The sequence below is a fragment of the Rana temporaria genome, chromosome 9, assembly GCF_905171775.1.
Source record: "Rana temporaria chromosome 9, aRanTem1.1, whole genome shotgun sequence".
Lineage (NCBI taxonomy): Eukaryota > Metazoa > Chordata > Amphibia > Anura > Ranidae > Rana > Rana temporaria.
The window spans coordinates 127,143,073-127,156,142 of record NC_053497.1 but is presented as its reverse complement, the minus strand read 5'-3'; the positions used below and the strand labels follow the sequence as shown (position 1 = coordinate 127,156,142).

General features: G+C 47.6%; 1 protein-coding gene across 1 annotated transcript in view; it reads left to right on the top strand.

Annotated features, from left to right (window-relative positions):
• Window positions 1-2,412: 2,412 nt before the first annotated feature.
• Window positions 2,413-13,070, top strand: part of LOC120914025 (dual specificity testis-specific protein kinase 2-like) — a 95,357-nt gene continuing 84,699 nt past the window's right edge. Inside the window, exon 1 of the mRNA XM_040324454.1 lies at window positions 2,413-2,549. The gene's annotated coding sequence lies outside the window, so the exon portion shown is untranslated. The remainder of the gene's footprint in view (window positions 2,550-13,070) is intronic.

The following is a 13,070-nucleotide window of genomic DNA, read 5'->3' as shown; positions in this document are numbered from 1 at the left end:
TCTTTCATACTTTACAAAAAAATGGGGTATATATTGGGCTAGATTCAGCAACAAGTTCAAATTTCAAATCTGCGCCGTCGTATCTTTACGCCGATTCTCAAAGGCAGATACGTTGAAAAAATAGGCTTCCTCCGCCGACGTAACTTGAATACGGCGGCGTATAATTGTGTGCAATTTTACGCTGGCCGCTAGGGGCGCTTCCGTTGTTTTCGGCGTAGAATATGCAAATGACCTAGATACGCCGATTCAAAAACGTACGTACGCCCGGCGCAATTTGGTTACGTCGTTTACGTTAGGCTTTTTCGGCGTAAGGTTACTCCTGCCATTAGGAGGCTCAGCCAATGTTAAGTATGGACGTCGTTCCCGCTTCGAATTTTGAATTTTTTACGTTGTTTGCGTAAGTCGTTTGCGAATAGGGCTGGACGTCATTTACGTTCACGTCGAAAGCAATGCGCACTGGGATTCTTTCACGAACGGCACATGCGCCGTTCGTAAAAAACGTAAAATACGCGGGGTCAACATTAATTTAAATAAAACACGCCCCCCTCATCCTTATTTGAATTAGGCGCGCTTACGCCGGCCCCATTTATGCTACGCCGCCGTAAGTTAGGAGGCAAGTGCTTTGTGAATACAGCACTTGCCTCCCTAACTTACGGCGGCGCAGCGTAAATACGATATGATGCGCCACCGTAACAATAGGCAAATCTACCTGAATCTAGCCCATTGTGTTTTGCTTTTTAATTAAAGTGTATTTTTTTCCTTAAAAATTGCATTTGAAAAACTGCTTTGCAAATACAGTGTAACATAAAAGATTGGAATGATCACCATTTTATTCTGCTAATATATATATATATATATATATATATATATATATATATATATAAAATGTTTGGTGGTTATAAGCAGTGGCGGCCTGTCCATTAGGGGTGCAGGGGCGCTGCCCCCCTAATCCATTCGGCCAGCCACCTAATCTACATGCAGGGCACCAGACGCATGGAGTTCAATAGGTTTTGTTTTTTTTAAGCACGTGATTAGAACCTGAGGCTCTGATTGGCTTCAAAAAAGGGTGGGCTTGGGGCGCAAAGCACTGCACCCTGAGCCCACCCAGTTATATGACCTTAGCGAATTAATATTCTTGGCCCTCCGGGCCAATCAGGAGGAGGGTCCTGAAACCCGATTGGCTGGGAGTCCTAAGACCCAATTGGCCGGGAGGAGAAGAAGCGAATTGCCGGGACGTGGAGGAGACGGAGGGGGGAAGCTGCAGCCGCAACCTGGATGGGGTAAGTGCCGATCGATTGGCGAGGGAGCACCGACCGCCTCTGGTTATAAGTCATTTTCTAACTAAAAATACTGGGGTAGATTCAGATACGGGCACGCACTGCTACGGCGGCGCAGCGTACCGTTTTTACGCCACGCCTCCGTAAATTACTGGAGCTACGCTTCATTCATGAAGCATTTGCTCCGTAATTTGCGGCGGCGTTTCGTAAAAGGGGCCGGCGTAAGCGCGCGTAATTTAAATGATCCCGTAGGGGGCGTGGATCATTTAAATTAGGCGCGTTCCCGCGCCAAACGTACTGCGAATGCTCCGTCGGGAAAATTTCCCGACGTGCATTGCGGTAAATGACGTCGCAAGGACGTCATTTGCTTTGACGTGAACGTAAATGGCGTCCAGCGCTATTCACGATCCACTTACGCAAACAACACAAATTTCGAAAATCACGACGTCTATACTTACCATTGGCTGCGCCTCCTAATAGCAGGAGCAGCCTTACGACGGAAGCGACGTACGCAAACGACGTAAAACTTGAACGCCGGGCGCGCGTACGTTTGTGAATCGGCGTGAGTATGCAATTTGCATACTCTACGCTGAAAACTATGGGAGCGCCACCTAGCGGCCAGCGTCAGATTGCACCCTAAGATACGACGGCATAAGAGACTTATGCCAGTCGTATCTTAGGCTACAGTTGGCGTATCGAGCTTTCTTAATACAGAAAGTTGATACGCCGGCGCTATTTAGCAATTACGCTGCGTATCTATGGATACGCAGGCGTAATTGCTTCCTGAATCTACCTCACTGATTCTGGTACTTCAAGTGGGTAATAGGCAGAATTAATGAATTTTCTGGCCAATAGAATGCATTAGCGCCAAACACGTAAACAACTGTGCGCTTTTCCTGCAGCAAAGGTGTTCGGTGGTGGGAAAAAAAAAAAGAAGAAAAGTCCTGTGTGCCTGAGCCCTAATTCTTTGAATATGTAAGCTACAAGCTGCTGCCCAGTTTTGATAAATCCTCCCCCCACTGTTATCTGTCTATGACATCAATAAAGTTTCCATGCCAAGCACAAGTGCGCTTCCGCCTAGAGAACTACATTACCCAGAGGGCAGCGCGCAGGCAGTGCTGCGGTTACCCCGTTCGGCCACCAGAGGCGCTAGACTGGCTGAGATGGTGACAGCAGCGGAGAGTGTCAGGTGCGATCAGTGTGCGGAGCGATGATCAGAGCTACAAGTCTGTCTGCGATCTGCCGGTACTAGGAGCGATCTGATCGGGTCCAGTGAGTATAGCTGGGGGTCCCTGCTCTGTGTCTGGTGTTGGGGGGTGATGGTTTAGTGTGACCAGCTCTGATAGTGTCACATTGAAGCCTGATTGTATGTGATGAGCTGGAGGAAGGAGCACTTTGTGCACATTGTTACTTTGTGTCAGATTTGGAGGTAACCCCTAGTTACAGCTGATTGCTCTTCTCTGATTGGCCAGCTAAAATTCAGCGTTTTAGGTGACGCTTTTTTATTTACAAACTTTCTACAATTTATTGGTCTGCGCTGTCTCGGGAGGACGTTAACGCGCAGTGACGCACTCGATCGCTCGACGTGAAATGGTTATAAACGATTAGCGGTGGTGCAGGACTGGGTGTAATGAGATCCTCCTGTGTGTGGTATTTAATATTAAACACGGGGCGCTAATTAAATATTTACATTGCTAATTGGACAATATGCGCAATGTAATTCTGTGCAGCGAATCCGCCACAACGACGCCGACATCTGATTGGATCAGACGCAGATCTCGCATTTTTCTTTTTCCTGGGAACATTGTTGGACCAGAAATCTTCAAATGTTTCCTTGATGGGTTCACACTGAGTGCCGGATCCAGTGGCGTCACTAGGGTTGGTGTCACCCGGTGCGGTAAAACATGGTGTCAAGCCCCCTCTGTCTAGGCTACCCAGCACCAAGCAGGCAGCGCACGGGCAGGGGGCGCATCCCAAACCAGCCCCTGTAAATGATAGTATAGGGCAGTATAGTGGCAGGTTAGGGTAGTATAGAGTGGTATAGTGGCAGGTTGGTGTAGTGGGGTGGTATAGGGCATGTTGGGGTGATATAGGGTAGTTTGGGGAGGTATAGGGCAATTTAGTGTTGCATAGGGCAGGTTGGGGGTGGTATAGGGCAAGTTAGGGTGGTACAGGGCAGGTTGGGGGGGTATAGTGCAAGTTAGGGTGGCATAGGGCAAGTTGGGATGGCATGGGAAAGGTTGGGGTGGTACAGGGCAAGTTAGGGTGGCATTGGGCAGGTTGGGGTGGTATAGGGCAAGTTAGGGTGGTACAGGGCAGGTTGGGGTGGCATAGTGCAAGTTAGGGTGGCATAGGGCAAGTTGGGATGGCATGGGAAAGTTTGGGTTGGTACAGGGCAAGTTAGGGTGGCATTGGGCAGGTTGGGGTGGTATAGGGCAAGTTATGGTGGCATAGGTTAGATTGGGGTGGCACAGGGCAAGTTAGGGTGGCACGGGGCAAGTTGGGGTAGCATGGGAAAGTTTGGGGTGGCACAGGGCAGGCTGTGGTGGCACAGGGCAGGCTGGGTGGTACAGGGCAGGCTGGGGGGGGGTACAGAGCAGGCTGGGGTGGTACAGGGCAGGCTGGGATTGCACAGGGCAGGCTGGGCATGTCCGCTATAAAAAAAAACGGATGGTGTCACCCCTCTAGCGGGTGTCACCCGGTGCGGACCGCACCCCCCTAGCAATGCCTCTGGCCGGATCACACTTCTGCATTCACAGACATCGCATGAGATTCGCACAGCGCCGATGACATGCGATGCAAATTTAGCTGTACTGATTGCGTCACATTCCCAGGGCTGTTTGAGGGGGTACAGGGCAGGCTGGGCTGGTATAGGGCTGTTTGGGTGGTACAGGGCAGGCTGGGGTGATACAGAGCAGGCTGGGGTGATACAGGGCAGGCTGGGGTGGTACAGGGCAGGCTGGGGTGGCACAGAGCAGGCTGGGGTGGTACAGGGCATAAAAAAAAACAAAAAAAAACGGGATGGTGTCACCCCTCTAGCGGGTGTCACCCGGTGCGGACCGAACCCCCCTAGCAACGCCTCTGAATTGAGGCATACATAAGGTATGGCTCAATTCGCACCACACTGAATTTGTATGCGATTTGTACAGAAACCCGGAGCGATTCCTGTACAAATGACATGCAATGCGGCAGATGGCATCAGTGTGAACCCGGCCTCCTTGTTAATGGCACCCCAAACCCGGCAAGCATTAAAGCACAGTGCCCAAAGCGGTACAAGAGCTTCTTAGGGGTGTGTAGGGCAGACCACTGCAAAAACGTTCATTCATGAGACGCTGGCCCCACACCCACCACACACATTACAGTCTGACTGTAATAACTACTTATATCTGATGGCTGCATTCGTTTTCTTTTTATAGGTTTTCTTCTATTTTTTTATCTGGCCAGTAAGACCCCTTTCACACTGAAGCGTTTTTTACAGCGTTTTAGCGATAAAAATAGCGCTAGTAAAATGCTCCTAAAACGCTCTCAATGGACCCTTTCACACTGAGTCCTGCAAGCAGCATCTTTGGAGCAGATTTTGGGCGCTTAAAAAAACGCCCCTCTCCATTGAAATGAATTGAAAGCGCTGTAAAAACGCCTTACCCTTTCACACTAAGGCGCTGCAAAAATGCCCTAAAACGTTGGGGTCTTAGCGATGCTTTACCAGCACATTGGGATTGCAGAGGAGGCTTCGCTCGAAAAACGCTCAAAAAGCGCCCCAGTGTGAAAGGGGCATCAGTCTGTTTTTCAAAAGCACAAGCTCTTCAGCAGAATGTATCCGTTTACATGGATGAGATAAACCATTTACAACGATCCGCTTTCATTTATGTAAAAACCTTTATCCCAAAATGGAACTAAACTGTTTGCTGTAACTGATTATAAAGTGTGAGCTGGAGTTTGGCTTCAGTTTGTTCCTTTCAGTTTGGGGTGCTCTAATACAGGAAGTGTGTTACTGGCCAGATCACCAGGTGAAAACAGAGGGGAAAAAGCCCAAGAACAGAAAACAAATGCAGTCACCCCATCTAATGATTGGTAAATTGTAATATTTTAAATTTTTGGTTCTGGATTTAATACTGCTTTAATGATTGTTACCCCACACAGAAGGGGGATATGTGATGGGAACATCTGATGTAAGGGGGGATATGTGATGGGGACATGTGATGTAAGGGGGGATATGTGATGGGGACATCTGATGTAAGGGGCGATATGTGATGGGGACATGTGATGTAAGGGGGGATATGTGATGGGGACATCTGATGTAAGGGGGGATATGTGCTGGGGACATTTGATGTAAGGGGGGGATATGTGATGTGGACATCTGATGTAAGGGGGGATATGTGATGGGGACATCTGATGTAAGGGGGGATATGTGATGGGGACATCTGATGTAAGGGGGGATATGTGATGGGGACATCTGATGTAAGGGGGGATATGTGATGGGGACATCTGATGTAAGGGGGAATATGTGATGTAAGGGGGGATATGTGATGGAGACATGTGATGGGGACATCTGATGTGATGGGGACATCTGATGTATGGGGGGGGGGATATGTGATGGGGACATCTGATGTATGGGGGGGGGGTATGTGATGGGGACATCTGATGTAAGGGGGAATATGTGATGTAAGGGGGGATATGTGATGGAGACATGTGATGGGGACATCTGATGTGATGGGGACATCTGATGTATGGGGGGGGATATGTGATGGGGACATCTGATGTAAGGGGGAATATGTGATGGGGACATCTGATGTAAGGGGGGATATGTGATGGGGACATCTGATGAAGGGGGATATGGGGGGATATGTGATGGGGACATCTGATGTATGGGGGGGATATGTAATGGGGACATCTGATGTAAGGGGGGATATGTGATGGGGACATCTGATGTATGGGGGGGATCTGTGATGGGGACATCTGATGTAAGGGGGATCTGTGATGGGGACATCTGATGTAAGGGGGGATATGTGATGGGGACATCTGATTTAAGGGGGAATATGTGATGTAAGGGGGGATATGTGATGGAGACATGTGATGGGGACATCTGATGTGATGGGGACATCTGATGTATGGGGGGGGATATGTGATGGGGACATCTGATGTATGGGGGGGGGGTATGTGATGGGGACATCTGATGTAAGGGGGAATATGTGATGGGGACATCTGATGTAAGGGGGGATATGTGATGGGGACATCTGATGAAGGGGGGATATGGGGGGATATGTGATGGGGACATCTGATGTATGGGGGGGATATGTAATGGGGACATCTGATGTAAGGGGGGATATGTGATGGGGACATCTGAAGTATGGGGGGATCTGTGATGGGGACATCTGATGTAAGGGGGATCTGTGATGGGGACATGTGATGTAAGGGGGGGGATATGTGATGGGGACATCTGATGTAAGGGGGGGAATATGTGATGGGGACATCTGATGTAAGGGGGGATATGTGATGGGGACATCTGATGAAGGGGGGATATGGGGGGATATGTGATGGGGACATCTGATGTATGGGGGGGATATGTAATGGGGACATCTGATGTAAGGGGGGATATGTGATGGGGACATCTGATGTATGGGGGGGATCTGTGATGGGGACATCTGATGTAAGGGGGATCTGTGATGGGGGATATGTGATGGGGACATCTGATGTAAGGGGAGATATGTGATGGGGACATCTGATGTAAGGGGGATATGTGATGGGGACATCTGATGTAAGGGGGGATATGTGATGGGGACATCTGATGTAAGGGGGGGATATGTGATGGGGACATTTGATGTAAACGGGATATGTGATGTAAGGGGGATATGTGATGGGGACATCTGATGTAAGGGGGGATATGTGATGGGGACATCTGATGTAAGGGGAGATATGTGATGGGGACATCTGATGTAAGGGGGATATGTGATGGGGACATGTGATGTAAGGGGGGGGATATGTGATGGGGACATCTGATGTAAGGGGGGGGATATGTGATGGGGACATTTGATGTAAACAGGATATGTGATGTAAGGGGGGAAATGTGATGGGGACATCTGATGTAAGGGGGGATATGTGATGGGGACATCTGATGTAAGGGGGGATATGTGATGGGGACATTTGATGTAAACGGGATATGTGATGTAAGGGGGGATATGTGATGGGGACATTTGATGTAAAAGGGATATGTGATGGGAACATCTGATGTAAGGGGGATATGTGATGGGGACATCTGATGTAAGGGGGGATATGTGATGGGGACATCTGATGTAAGGGGGGATATGTGATGGGGACATTTGATGTAAACGGGATATGTGATGTAAGGGGGGATATGTGATGGGGACATCTGATGTAAGGGGGGATATGTGATGGGGACATCTGATGTAAGGGGGGATATGTGATGGGGACATTTGATGTAAACGGCATATGTGATGTAAGGGGGGAAATGTGATGGGGACATCTGATGTGATGGGGACATCTGATGTAAGGGGGGATATGTGATGGGGACATCTGATGTAAGGGGGGATATGTGATGGGGACATCTGATGTAAGGGGGGATATGTGATGGGGACATCTGATGTAAGGGGGGATATGTGATGGGGACATTTGATGTAAAAGGGATATGTGATGTAAGGGGGGACATTTGATGTAAAAGGGATATGTGATGTAAGGGGGGATATGTGATGGGGATATTTAATGTAAACGGGATATGTGATGTAAGGGGGGATATGTGATGGGGACATCTGATGTAAGGGGGTATATGGGATGGGGACATAGACCTACAATAACTACAAATATCCTATCTGAGGCATAGCACAAACATGATTGGCAGGGGTTTAGGGCAATAAGGTGGGCGGGGGATGAGCATCTTCTCAGGGTAAAAATTCCGATTGGCTGGTTTTAGGGCTGCAACTAACGATTATTTTCATAATCGATTAGTTGGCCGATTATTGTTTCGATTAATCGACTAATCGGATAATCTTAAAAAAAGTGTGGTGTACAATTTAGTTGATATGTAAATAAATATAAAAAAAGGCAATTTATTCTTAAATATCCATATGCAGTGGTAAATATAAATAACCAACTACAATAATTGCAATGCCTTCTATTACCTCCACTCCTTTTTTTTTTTTTAAATATACTTGTTATACTTACCTGCTCTGTGTAATGGTTTTGCACAGAGCAGCCCAGATCCTCCACTTCTGGGGTCCCTTACCAATGCTTCTGGCACCTCCTGTCTTTAGAGTGCCTCACTAGCAATCTGCAAAGTATAGTATAGAGTGCCCGCTATAGCAAGGTAAACCAAAACTTCTGCCTTTAGAACCACTCACTTCCTGCCCAGGACTACATGTCCCATGAGGCATTGCTCCTCACACTTTCATATTCACAAATTAGTGACATGTATGGACGGTGTACTGAGCTGTATGTTTGCTGCACTGTATTTCCTGATATATAAACAAATAATGCATGCTATATGCAGGCTAACTAATCAACTGGCCGATTAATCGATTATGAAAATAGTTGACAACTATTTTATAATCGATTAGTTGTTGATTAATCGTTTCGGCCCTAGCTGGTTTTCTCTTCTCCAATTGCTTTATCCCGGACAGTCTCCTTTGGGGCGGCCCATAGATATTGTCTCCTGATTCCTGATCCAGACAACCTCTATAATCCTGTCTTTGTTTAAAGGGTCACTCCACCCAAAGCTGATATGCTGGTTATGATGCCGATGTCTCAGACCGCCTGCCAGCTGTGTGTGTCTCTGTGTAAAATCTTTGCTGATGTTTTCTTTTTCCTCCTTCTCTGCCCAGCACTTTCCTGCACCCGGGGAGCCCAGCTGGTACATACAACCTCCTGTACAAGGGCATGTCTGTCTGTAGCAGTGTGAATGAGTCTGTTCATTGGCATTTCCCACACAAGTGTGTACAATGTATTTCCCGAACACAAAATATTCACATCGGCGTTTACATGATTACAATTGTGTACATCCATTCACTTGTATGGGAGGCTGTACAATGGATGCACAAGCCCATAGGCTACATTGTTGTTGGTAGATCTATGTGAAGATTAATTGTACAGAGATTGTACAATCAACGTTAGATCTACTATGTAATATGAGGGCCCACCTGAACACGGCGATCAGTTTATAATCCAATCAGACAGGTCCTTGCACTACTTATCAGTAGATCAAAGGGAGATTGCACAATCAGATTGTTTTGTGTGTGGTGAGCTTTTGGCTCCGTGGATCAGCAATCCATGACCTGTAATTAAGACTAGTCTGTTGTGTTGTGTGTGTGTGTGTGGGAGGAAAGGTTTAAGTGTCCTGCGTGTTCTCGTACAGTCCTGTGTACAATGTGTGTGTGTGGCGGATGGACGGCGGAGTGCCCAGGGCACTGACTAATTCCCGTCTTCACTGACTGTCCTTCGTGGCTTCACTCTCCTCGCCACGTGTTTCGCATACCTGCCCGGTGCTAATGACGGCATGTGCTAATTTCCTGGGCACGCCCGTGTCGCCCACACCTGCATAATGAATGGCACTCGTGGTGCTGGATGTAAAAATAAAATGCGGCGATAAATCATGGATGAAGTAACGGGATGCTGGCACCGGTGTATTGCGTTATCTTCTCTCCACTCAGCCTAGTGCGATCTCAGACATTGCATGTGATTCGCACCCGCACTGCCATGCCAATCACATGCGATGTCTGAGCAATGCTAGTTCAGTCATACAGTTGTATAGCTGAATCGCATTGGATTTGCACAGAAAAAGGTGTAGGGACTTGTTTTCCCCCCATACTGGAATCGAATCGCATGGGTGTTCTCCCCCAAATTAGCTTGTATATCTCAGTGCGATCTGCAAATTCGGACAGTAATAGGATCGCAAGGGTGTGAACACTCATGCGATCCGATTCTGCTGCGGACCAAAAAAAGGGTCCTGTGCGAGTCTGGTTCGAATGCGTCAAATCTGTATGGCTGAATTTGCATTGCACGGATGTGCGGTGCGAATCACATGCGACAGCGCACCACGCAGAAGTGTAAACCAGCCCTAAATGTGATTATGTAAGGCAGAGTTTTTCCTGGTTCCTATAGAGCAGGGCATAGGCAACCTGGGACCCTCCAGCTGTTGTGGAACTACATTTCCCAGGAGGCATTGCAAGGCTGGCAGTTACAATTACTCCCAGAGGCATGATGGGACTTGTAGTTCTGCAACAGCTGGAGGGCCCCAGGTTGCCTACCCCTGCTATACAGGATGGGTTCAGGGATCCGCACTCATCCACATATCATATTATGACACAGCGGCCCTGTCCCAATAGAAAAGAATGGGACGCCGGCATTGAAGATGCACGCAACACCTGCACATCATGGACCTGCATGGGGCCTGTGAAGCACCACCGTGTGAATGGACCCCAACGTGACATTTCAATATGGTGTGTGTGTGTGTGTGGCTATTAATTCTGTTCAGTTTTTTTTTCTAGAGTTGTGCTTAAAGGGTAAATCCACTATCATGGGGACAAACATTGTAAAAAAATAATAATAAAATAGCATAAACAATTGCGACACAAGTCATGGTAATTGAATGCTATTAAAAATGACCATTCATTTTCAATCTGTAGCTCTGTAATTTTCTGTAAAGTGCAATGCAATATGGCAAATATCTGGGTACAGAAATTCCCCCAGCAACATCATCTCCTGCTTGTGTGATTGGCTGACTGATTTTCCCAGAAGTCTGCAATAATATACAAATTTCGATTTTGAGCATCCCCCTGCAACGAAAATGGCATTTTTGATGAGATACCCCCAAAGGGAAATCGCATCTAAAGGGATGCATATCCTGCCACTTTCCTCATTAGAGCCCTGCAGGTAGTCCATACATTGCAATACAAAGTCCCAGAGTGAGTAGCTATCCTAATGCTTGACATGGTAGGCAATTATTGGTCAGCACGACCACATGACCTTGCTAATCGGTGAGCCCTTGCCATTGTAAGCTGGCACTCCCATTAGAGCTACGCGATTCTGGTCAAAATGAGAATCACGATTCTTTTGCTTAGACTAAAGATTACGATTCTCTCACGATTCTCAAAAACTGAATGCCAGAACCCCCCCCCCCAAATAAATAAACCTGTGATTTATCTGAAAATGTGAATATATAAAAAAGAGACCAGTGATATGTCTATAATGTTAAAGACCATATATGGTATTTAACATTATAGACATATCACTGGTCTCTTTTTTTTATACATCAGAAGCAGTACCGCCAGCAACCATTGGGTGGCGCATGGATACACACAGTTGTACAGAACTGTGAGAAAGATTAATACATCAGAAGCAGTACCGCCGGCAACCACTGGGTGGCGCATGGGTACACTACAGTTGTACAGAACTGTGAGAGAAGCCCAGGCATCCATCCAGCGGCGCAGGCTGCTGACGTTGGTTCCGATATCGGCACCATTTGGGTTCCACGCTGGTTACGTGGAACCGGCGGTGACACAAAAGAATCGCAGGTCATCCCGCGGGGAGATCGCGGGCGGGGAGAATCGAGATCGCGATTCTCTCCGCGATTAATCGTGCAGCTCTAACTCCCATACACTCCAGCAGTAGACTGTCCCTCATGTCCAATGCTGCCACAGTGGACAGTTCCTTGTCATTCGCATGCCTAGTGCAGGTCTGTAGGCCCTGCATCAATCTTGATGATACCCTGTGCGCCCTCTGGTTAACCATTTGGAAGCCTGTCAGAGCTGCTGGCTCTGATAGACACTTCCAAAACACACCCACCGCTGTTATTCAGATGGCCGACGCTCAACAGGGGGCCGGCCACCTGAATAGTGGGCAGCAGCAGCGACAATACATAGATTCATACAATGCAGACTGGCCAGATTTTTTCTTGACACACAGAAGTTTATCCCTTTGATCTAAGAAGGAAGCTACAATGTTTCCTGTTAAGAACTTGTCAGATTGCCCGGATATTTTCTTTTGACCGCTGAGTGAGCAAATAAAGTCTCTCCACTTGTTATATGAAAGAATCTGCAAACTCTGCATTGGAGATCGTCACGGGGGTTGAATCGAGATCACGATTTTTTAACAATTAACCGCTTAACGACCGCCGCATGTATATGAACGTCCACAGAATGGCACGTACAGGCATATGGGCGTACATGTACGTCCCCGCCTTTCTGCGGGCCGGGGGTCCGATCGGGACCCCCCCCGCTACATGCGGCGGTCGGAAACCCACGGAGAGCGATCCGGGACGAGGGCACGGCTATTCGTAGCCGCCCCCTCGCGATCGCTTCCCAGAGCTGAAGAACGGGGAGAGCCGTATGTAAACACGGCTTCCCCGTGCTTCACTGTGGTGGCTGCATCAATCGTGTGATCCCTTTTATAGGGAGACTCGATCGATGACGTCAGACCTACAGCCACACCCCCCTACAGTTGTAAACACACACTAGGTGAAGCTGAACTCCTTCAGCGCCCCCTGTGTTTAACTCCCAAACTGCAATTGTCATTTTCACAATAAACAATGCAATTTAAATGCATTTTTTGCTGTGAAAATGACAATGGTCCCAAAAATGTGTCAAAATTGTCCGAAGTGTCCGCCATAATGTCGCAGTCACGGAAAAAATCGATGATCGCCGCCATTAGTAGTAAAAAATAATAAAAATGCAATAAAACTATCCCCTATTTTGTAAACGCTATAAATTTTGCGCAAACCCATTGATAAACGCTTATTGCGATTTTTTTTTTTTTTTTTTTTTTTTTTTTTTTTTTTACCAAAAATAG